Consider the following 8,846-nt stretch of genomic DNA (forward strand, 5'->3'; position numbering starts at 1 on the left):
CATGATCGGTTTTCTGTGACTGGCATTCAACCTTTAGTTTCTCTCTCTCTCTCTCTCTCTCTCTCTCTCTCTCTCTCTCTCTCTCTCTCTCTCAAGTGATCTGTTTTTTTGTCAGTGTCCTTTCACCTCTAGTGTGTTTATCAGTGCCTACTTCAACTAGTGACAAGCATTATGCGTTCCAAAAACTTATCTGTCACAGCCCCCCCCCTCTCTCTCTCTCTCTCTCTCTTTCTCTCAGGTTATCTTTTTTTTTTTTGTCTGTCCTTTTACCTCTAATGTGTTTATCAGTGCCTACTTCAACTTGCGTTGCAAAAACTTATCAGGCACATGTCCCCCCCTTCTCTCTCTCTCTCTCTCTCTCTCTCTCTCTCTCTCTCTCTCTAACTTCAGTGCAAAACAATAAAGTAAAAATGCAGTTGATATCAGAATCTTCGTCCACATTTTCACTTTTTATAAGCATTTCTCTATCGTGGTTACTCGATACTAACTTCCTCTGTAGTTAGGCTGTCCTGTCCCCTGCGGTTTTAAGATCAAAGCAAATAAATAAATAAGACTAACTAAATAAATCAGTAAATAAAATAAGAACCAAAGCAAATAAATAAATAAGACTAACTAAATAAATCAGTAAATAAAATAAGAACCAGGGCTTCGTCCCCATCATCATTAGTCCACGCTTATAAATATACCGTACCCTCAGTCCCGTGTGTGTGTGTGTGTGTGTGTGTACTCAACCCCATTCTCTCCGATGACTTATTTTTCTTATTCTTAGTGTCGGAGCTGTTATATTAAGCATTGGAGAGGTGCTCGTCAAGTTAATGAAGTTAGATTTAAGTTTGTAATTAACCTTTACAGTAGACAAGTCAAGATTGAAGATTGATACACGCTTCTTGAGGTGGAAGGACTAAACCAGTAAAATACGGGACAGGATTATAAGAATAAGTCAGTAAAATGCGCCACAGGATTGAAAGAAGTCACTAAATACGCCACAGGATTGAAAGAATAAATCAGGAAACTATACGACAGGATTGAAAAAAATGCCCATGGAACAAATCACTTGAGATATGGCCACTGCTTTCAGCCTGGAGACAGCCTCAGATATCGCCCGAGTGGTGATAAAGGGTGGTGGTGATAAAGGGTGGTGTGGGAGATTGGAAAGCAAGGTCGGAAGGGAGAGATAGGAAGTGCAGCCACTCACACAGAATCAAGGGCTATTCTATAAACAGATAAGGGAGGATAACGATGATCATAATAATAATAATAATAATAATAATAATACATGACTCCCCATCGCTCTTTGGGTAACTCGTGGCAGATTATCACCAGCTTGGAAGGCTTTAGTAAGGTATGTTTACGTAAGATTAGAGAGATTAGGATAAGACCAGGATTAGGGGTGGATTAGATGCTTGAAGAGGTGGGAGGAATTCTTAAATTTTGTGGTTAAGTTGGTGTGGTTTTTAAGGTAGGTTAGATTAAGGTGGAGTGGTATGATTTTAAACTAGGTTGAAGTAGATTAGGTTAGATCAGTCAGGTTAAGTTGAAGTTTGGTTTCTTTTGACTAGGCTTAATTTGGTGAGGTCGTCAGGTCACATCAGGTCATGTCAGGCTTGGTTAACTTGGAATAATGTAGGTTGTTAGGGGTTGGGTAAGCTATGGTAGGGTAGGGTAAGTAAGATTAAAGTTGTTTAGGATACCTAAAGGTAGTTTGAATAATAATAATAATAATAATGATAATAATAATATATGGTTACGGTACTGCCTATTTCGATATTATTCCTTGAGTTAGGTAAGGGTATAGAGTACATGAAAATGCTACATTACATTAATTAAGGTGTCGAAAGTAAGGTGAAATTTGGTTAATATCTTCGTTACGATGACGTCATCCATATTATATTTGTCACGATTATTTTACTTTGTTGAGGAGAGACTTTTGAATTGTGGTGGGGGAGGGGGAGACCGAGGATGAGATGGAGGGTGGGGTGAAGAGATAGGAGATGGGGATGATTTGGAGAGAGGATGAAGTACATGGAGGCGATTGTGATATAAGCAGTAGTAGTAATAGTAGTAGAAGGTTTGGTGGTGGTGGTTAGTAGTAGTAGTAGCTGCAACCCAGGCTAATATAGACTTGAACCGAGTGGAATACAGGGTGTAGTTCTCCTGTAGATAAAAGAACACTTCATCGGACTGAAAGGGTTGACGGTGATAAGAAGAAACCATAAAAAAAGTACATGGGGTGAAGGTGTTCGAGTTAGATTAGGTTAGGATAGGTTAGTTTACCGTTAGATAAAAATTGCTGATAACGTAGTTGGGCTTGGGTATGGTAAGTTAGGTTGTATGAGGTTATGGAGAGAGAGAGAGAGAGAGAGAGAGAGAGAGAGAGAGAATTTAGTACTGGGTTAGAAATAGATGCTAGAAATGACAGTTAAACCTTTACGAAGAAATTAACATGGAGACAGATCCTGAGAGTCGGAAATATATAGCGTTTAATCATATATGAAGGCAAAGACAGGTACCAGAGACAAGAAATAGATAACAGATAAAAGGCAGAAGGAGTTGCATCAGGTAGCTAGGACAGAAGATCAGAAGTCAGTCTAGAAATTGACTTAGATGCAGGGCAGATAGGAGAGATAAGTAGCTTTTAATATCTCTTGAGTAGGCCAGCGAGATTGATAAGGGTAGGGGGGGGGGCGTAGATTACAGGCATGGTGGCAGATAAATGGCTTGATAACTGACTGCATATTTAGCATTGATCTTAACACTGGCCCCTATGACTCACCTGAATAAAATCGTCTGGCGTCAGTGGGGATAGAAATACCAACCTTACCTACTTACCTAAATGTCTGCCTACCTTCCTACCTACCTGCTTACGTTCCTTAATGTCTGCCTATCGATTTACAGTACCTACCTCGATCTGCCTACGTACTGCATATCTACCTGCCTACCCACTCGCCTGCATACCTACCTACCCACGCACCCACCTACCTACCTATCCGCCAACCCACTCACCAACCCATCCACTTCTCTCTCCACCCAGCTACTTACCCACCCACCTCTCTACTCATTTACCGTCCTACAAATCCACCCACTTACCTACTCACCTGCATACCTACCTACCCACCAAGCTCAGGCAGAAATAATGTAAATATGAAACCTGTTAATTACAGAGGGAAGCAAGTCTCATCACTTGTCCACATGAGAGAGAGAGAGAGAGAGAGAGAGAGAGAGAGAGAGAGAGAGATCAATAGTTCGTTACACCGCCTTGAAACCGTGTCAGTGCAGTGAAAATCCCCTGCTAAGCTTCTCAAACCCCATCAACTCGAGGACGCTGTAGTTTAATTCTTGCCAACTGCAGACGATTTGTTCTACTTAAAGGAAGAGTCTGCAGTGGTCAAACTAATAGTAATAATAATAATAATAATAATAATAATAATAATAATAATAGTGGTGGTGTGGTGGTGGTGGTGGTAGTAGTAGTGGTAGTAGTAGTAGCAGTAGTAGTAGTAGCAGTAGCAGTAGTAGTAGTAGTAGTAGTAGTAGTAGTAGGAGTAATAATAATAATAATAATAATAATAATAATTAGTCTCCCCAAAGCTGAATAAAATCGTCTGGAAGTATGAAGAATGAAATATAAATAACGTCGTTGGTGTGAAGAGGTTGGCCGTAATTAGACAGGTATTGATTTGGCACCGTTGCCGTCTGTAGATCCTTTACCTCTTACCTGTGTAAAAACTTAAGATACTGGCGAGTAGATAGATAGATAGATAATGTAGATAAATGGATGAATGGATACATAGATAAAATAGATGAATGGATACAGATAGATAAAGCAGATAGATAGATGGATGGATGAATAGGTAGTGAGTGTAGATAGATGGATGGATGCGTAGATACAGTATATAGATAATGTAGATGGATGAATGGATATATTGATAGACATAGCTAGATTGATTGACAAATGGATATAGATAGATAGTCAAATACAAAAGTACAGTATAATGTTTAATCCATAATTTCCTCATACACATAATACATGCTCCTAACACGCATACATCACAGTGCACACGTAAGTATTCCCGTACACACACATGTACACGTTCATGAATATCGCTTCACTTTTTTTTTATTAGGCGAAGAATTATGAAACACCGACAGGATGTTCTGAAAATTCTATTGATTTCCGAAGGTCACATTACTGGGTTTCAGAATTTATCGCTCACTGTCTCGTAATTTGTCGTAATGAAGTGGATTAATAGTAGTGTCGGTAATAGTACTTTCTTTTATACCTATAATGAACGTTCAGTAAATCACATACGATACAGCGATAGATATTACGGTGCCACGCTAGATATTAGCTTAAAATCCAATTGACGATAATCACCAGCGGATATTACACCTGTGGTACACTGCATTCACTACATTAGGTGTGTCATTATATATACACATGATTTGGCTACACTTGGTGGTTAGGTACACTTGTGAGAGAAATTTTTTATGTCGATACTTGTGTGTTGAAGGTCATTCTCTCTCTCTCTCTCTCTCTCTCTCTCTCTCTCTATCTATCTATCTGTCTATCCATCTATCTCACTCTCAATCCAATTGCCGACCCCAACTGAAGCATCTTGCTAATCTGCTCAATATATTTATGGTCATGCATACAATTCTCTCTCTCTCTCTCTCTCTCTCTCTCTCTCTGGCAGCAGGAGTCAATCCGTCTACTCTCAAGTTCAAGGGGTGCCAAATCCATACCATGTGTTCCACGGCACATAATTCACACACACACACACACACACACACACACACACACACACACACACACACACACACACACACACACACACACACGGTCAGGAGATAACCCCCAAGATAACTCCAATCTCCCCAAGAGAGTGAGTCACAGCAATTAGGGGGCTATTAAACATGTACTCAAGTAGCATTACATGTACTGTACGCTGTAATTAAACGCCTTCAGTGCGATAGACGCCTGATTCTCCTTAATTCCTGCTGGTTTCAGACTTATTCAGCTTAAGGAGATGCTTCAGGCGTTGGAGTGGTTAACAGCCTTCATTAACCCCTTCAGTGCGAGGACTTAATTACTGCAGTCACTAGACGATTTTATTTACCCAGACGAGACTTTAGGGTGGCCTCCTAAGCTGAATAAAATCGTCTGAGTAGTAAATCATAAATATAAATACGATACAATTAAGACGATTTCCATAATCCCTTCAATCCGATGACATTTTTTCTTGCTCCTACCAGACGATTTTGTTCAGGTTAAAGTTAGTGAAAGAGGGGTTAAACAAGACTAAATTTAACCCTTCAAACCGGAAAAACTCTCTATCATCTTAGTAAAATCGTTTGGAGACAGAAATACCACCAATAAAAAAGAAAAATAACCCAATATAAATAAAATAATAACAACAGAAAAGTAACTAAAGATGGAATATAATAAAATTAGACAAATAACCCAAAGTACAAAAAATAACCCAATAATAATAATAGAAAAATAACCCAATAGTAATAGAACAATAACCCAATAAAAACAGAAAACCCATTAAAAAAAGAAAATTAGCAATAAAAAAAGACAAGTAACACAATAAAAATAAAAATAATAAAAATAGAAACCCAACTCAATAAAAACAAAGCTAGCCCAATATAGAAAAATAACCCAATAAAAAAATAGAAAAGTAATCCAGTGAAAATAGAAAAATCAAAAAAATAGAAAAATAACCCAATATAAACAAAAATAGCCCAGTAAAAATATAAATCTAGCCCAGTGAAAACAAAAATAGCCCAATAAAAATAAAAAAAAGACCCAAGAAAAACAAAAAAATCCAATAAAAGAGATAACCCAACAAAGAGAAAATAAAAGGAGAAAAATAACCCAATAAAAACCGTCACGGGATTTAAAAGGTTAGTCCATTCACACCGAGGACCCATTTTACATTGTTGCCTCCATCAGACGATTTTATTCAGCTTTATACTTGAGATTCTGGAGTTACACACGCCTTTCACTAACTCGTTCACTGTAAGTCTTTCGTAAATTGAATAAAAATGACTATAGAGAGAATAAAATATAAAATAAATCGCTAGAAGGATGGGGTGACGTACCGTATAAGTTATGGCTTTTAAACTGATATTTAGATACAAACGTCCCACAGACTAAAGGGCAAGTTCACTCTCATTTAAGCCTGGGACAACAACAACAGCTACTACTACTACTACTACTACTACTACTACTACTTCTCCAAAAACGACAATAGTAATAATAATAATAATAATAATAATAATAATAATAGCAGCTTTAGCAAATTCTAGCCCTTTCGTTGCGTGGCCTGCATTATTTGTGTATATATTTTGTTTCTTCCAGACGATTTTCTTCAGCTTAGGAATGCCTCTGGTAATGAAGGGGTTAATGAGGGCTGTATCTAACCCTTCCAGTAAAAAAAAAAAAAAATGCCTTAAACCAAAGAAAATCGTGGGGAACTTTTAAGAATGAAAAAAAACTGACCTCGGGCTGAACGGTATGAATAGGTGTACACTTGGTCGATAGATTCACTGATACGTGTATAGATAGATATACAGGGGATCGTTGGGTATAGCCAGTGATAGATTATTATTATTATTATTGTTATTATTATTATTATTATTATTATTATTATGTACATGGTAACTAAGAATATTAGCTTAACAGAGAGAGAGAGAGAGAGAGAAATCTACTTAGTTTTCTCAGTGTATGTTACTGCATTCGCCAAAGTTGGGGGGGTTATGTATTTACCTCTGTTTGTCTGTTTCTTTGCCCCGTGATATCTCAAAAAGTTGTTGACGGGTTTCAAGAATTGCTTAAATTTAGGTGGCGATCGGAATTCGAGTCCTGCTTCACGATTTTTTTTTGTTAGCCTGTATGGTATCTGAGAAAGTTATTGATGGAATTCAGCGAGATTTTTGTTATGTGGGTCATGGGTGAAGGAAGAGTTGAGTAAAATTTTTGTAGTGATCTGAGTTGTCTGGTATAGGCGTTGGCGGAGGTTTGCGTTCTCTGTTTTATCTTTTTGTATTTTATTAGTATTTTATTATTTATTATTATTATTATTATATTATTATTATTATTGGGGCTAAGATGCGAATGAATGTGTTTGAATGGATGAGTAAATGGGGTGTGTGTGGTCCTGTCTCGGCTACCTCCCTCTCCTTGGGGGAAGCAGCCTAGGTATATAGATAGATTATTATTATTATTATTATTATTATTATTATTATTTACAGAGCGTAAGGTATACAACTAAGACACCTAAGATACCAGTACATGATGTGAGACCTGCGTACTGGTATACCGGTATTAGGAGAGAGAGAGAGAGAGAGCCTGATTAAGTGGCACATGTAATGGAGAGAGAGAGAGAGAGAGAGAGAGAGAGAGCCTGATTAAGTGGCACATGTAATGGAGAGAGAGAGAGAGAGCCTGATTAAGTGGCACATGTAATGGAGAGAGAGAGAGAGAGAGAGAGCAAAACGTCAGCCAAAACGTTACCCTCACCACACCACCACGCCGGCATGTTTAAGACCCCGTTACAGCGGCCTCACAGCTGCACCATATCCCATTTAACAAACACCTACGCTAACTCCGATTCCCCCACCTGTTTTTTTACTAAGGGTTGATCTAGGGGAGGGGGCGGGGGGTTGGGGAGGGGTGGTGAGGCAAGGATGTACTCTTAATATTGGTTTATCGGTGGTTGCAGCCTGAACCCCGATAGAATGCACCGCCTCCAAACATCACGCCACCCTTCCCGTCGATAAACCTTCGCTCTGCGTTTGCATTTTTCCTCGTAATTTTACCCAGCTTTCCTCATTCCTAGTTTCCTTATTTCACTCGTACCGCCTTGTCCCGGGTCTTAAGAAAGGTGTGCGGGGACGTAACAGCCCTTGCATAACGGTAAATGAAGTGACATAAGAGTTCTCTAAAATTATCGTTCGCCAGCCAGCCATCCCGTCCCAGCTGTACGCAAGCGCTCTCGAATCTACCTGCATCAAAATATATCTTATCCTTACTGTCCTAAATCCACCAATGGCACACTAACACACTTTAATTAGCACTGGTTGTGGCAAAAGTAGGTGCAACAGAGACCTGGAGCAGTTTGAAGACGGGCAAAATTCAAACTGGCTTTCAAAACCGGATCAATCGCCCATCGGTTTTTCGTATTTACAAACATTACACGCTCACCTGGCGATTTTAGATTTAGGATTGGGGTTCATAATGTTCTACGGTACATCTAGAAAGCTTGGAGGACACCGGTATTAGAATGAAGGGCTTACCTGGGCTTATACTAAGGCAGAAACGTTGAAATGCCGGCCGGTCGAACTCCAAGCCGACGACGCGTGGAATCCACAAATCCTCTGTTTCTCAGGTAAAATCACTCCACACGCCTTCCTGATCCCACCCAACGCACTCTGCACACACTCTACTCTTTCTCCCTTCCCTCCTCCTCCTCCCGCGGCCACAGGAGAGACGATTGAAGGCGGTTTTGAGGGGAGGAACGGGGGTCGAGACGGTACACACACTGGGATGGAGTAGGGCTTGTTCTCGTCTCGCGGACCGTGGGTTTATTGATCGCGAGGTCGTACGATGCGCGAGAGGGAAGGGAGGGACGGAGGGGAGGGAGGAGGGATGCAGGTAGGAAAATAGGGGAGGGGAGGGAGGGGGAAAGATCATGCGAGTACATAGGGAGGGGGAGGTAGGAAGCATGACGAGTGCATTGGGAGGGGGAGGGAGGAAATATGACGAGTACATAGGGAGGGGGAGGGAGGAAACATGACTACGTAGGGAGGAGGAGGAAGGGAAGAGGGGGGAGGGGAGGTAG

At 40.0% G+C, this 8,846-nt stretch overlaps 1 pseudogene across 1 annotated transcript in view; it reads right to left on the bottom strand.

The window, feature by feature from the left end:
* Positions 1-8,549, bottom strand: part of LOC145400953 (long-chain-fatty-acid--CoA ligase 4 pseudogene) — a 28,252-nt pseudogene extending 19,703 nt beyond the window's left edge. The window contains exon 1 of the transcript XR_013897533.1: positions 8,302-8,549. The product of XR_013897533.1 is annotated as a long-chain-fatty-acid--CoA ligase 4 pseudogene (transcript). The remainder of the gene's footprint in view (positions 1-8,301) is intronic.
* Positions 8,550-8,846: the final 297 nt, after the last annotated feature.

This window comes from Coenobita brevimanus, chromosome 54, assembly GCF_032717465.1.
Source record: "Coenobita brevimanus isolate Jiangsu-jjx chromosome 54, ASM3271746v2, whole genome shotgun sequence".
Lineage (NCBI taxonomy): Eukaryota > Metazoa > Arthropoda > Malacostraca > Decapoda > Coenobitidae > Coenobita > Coenobita brevimanus.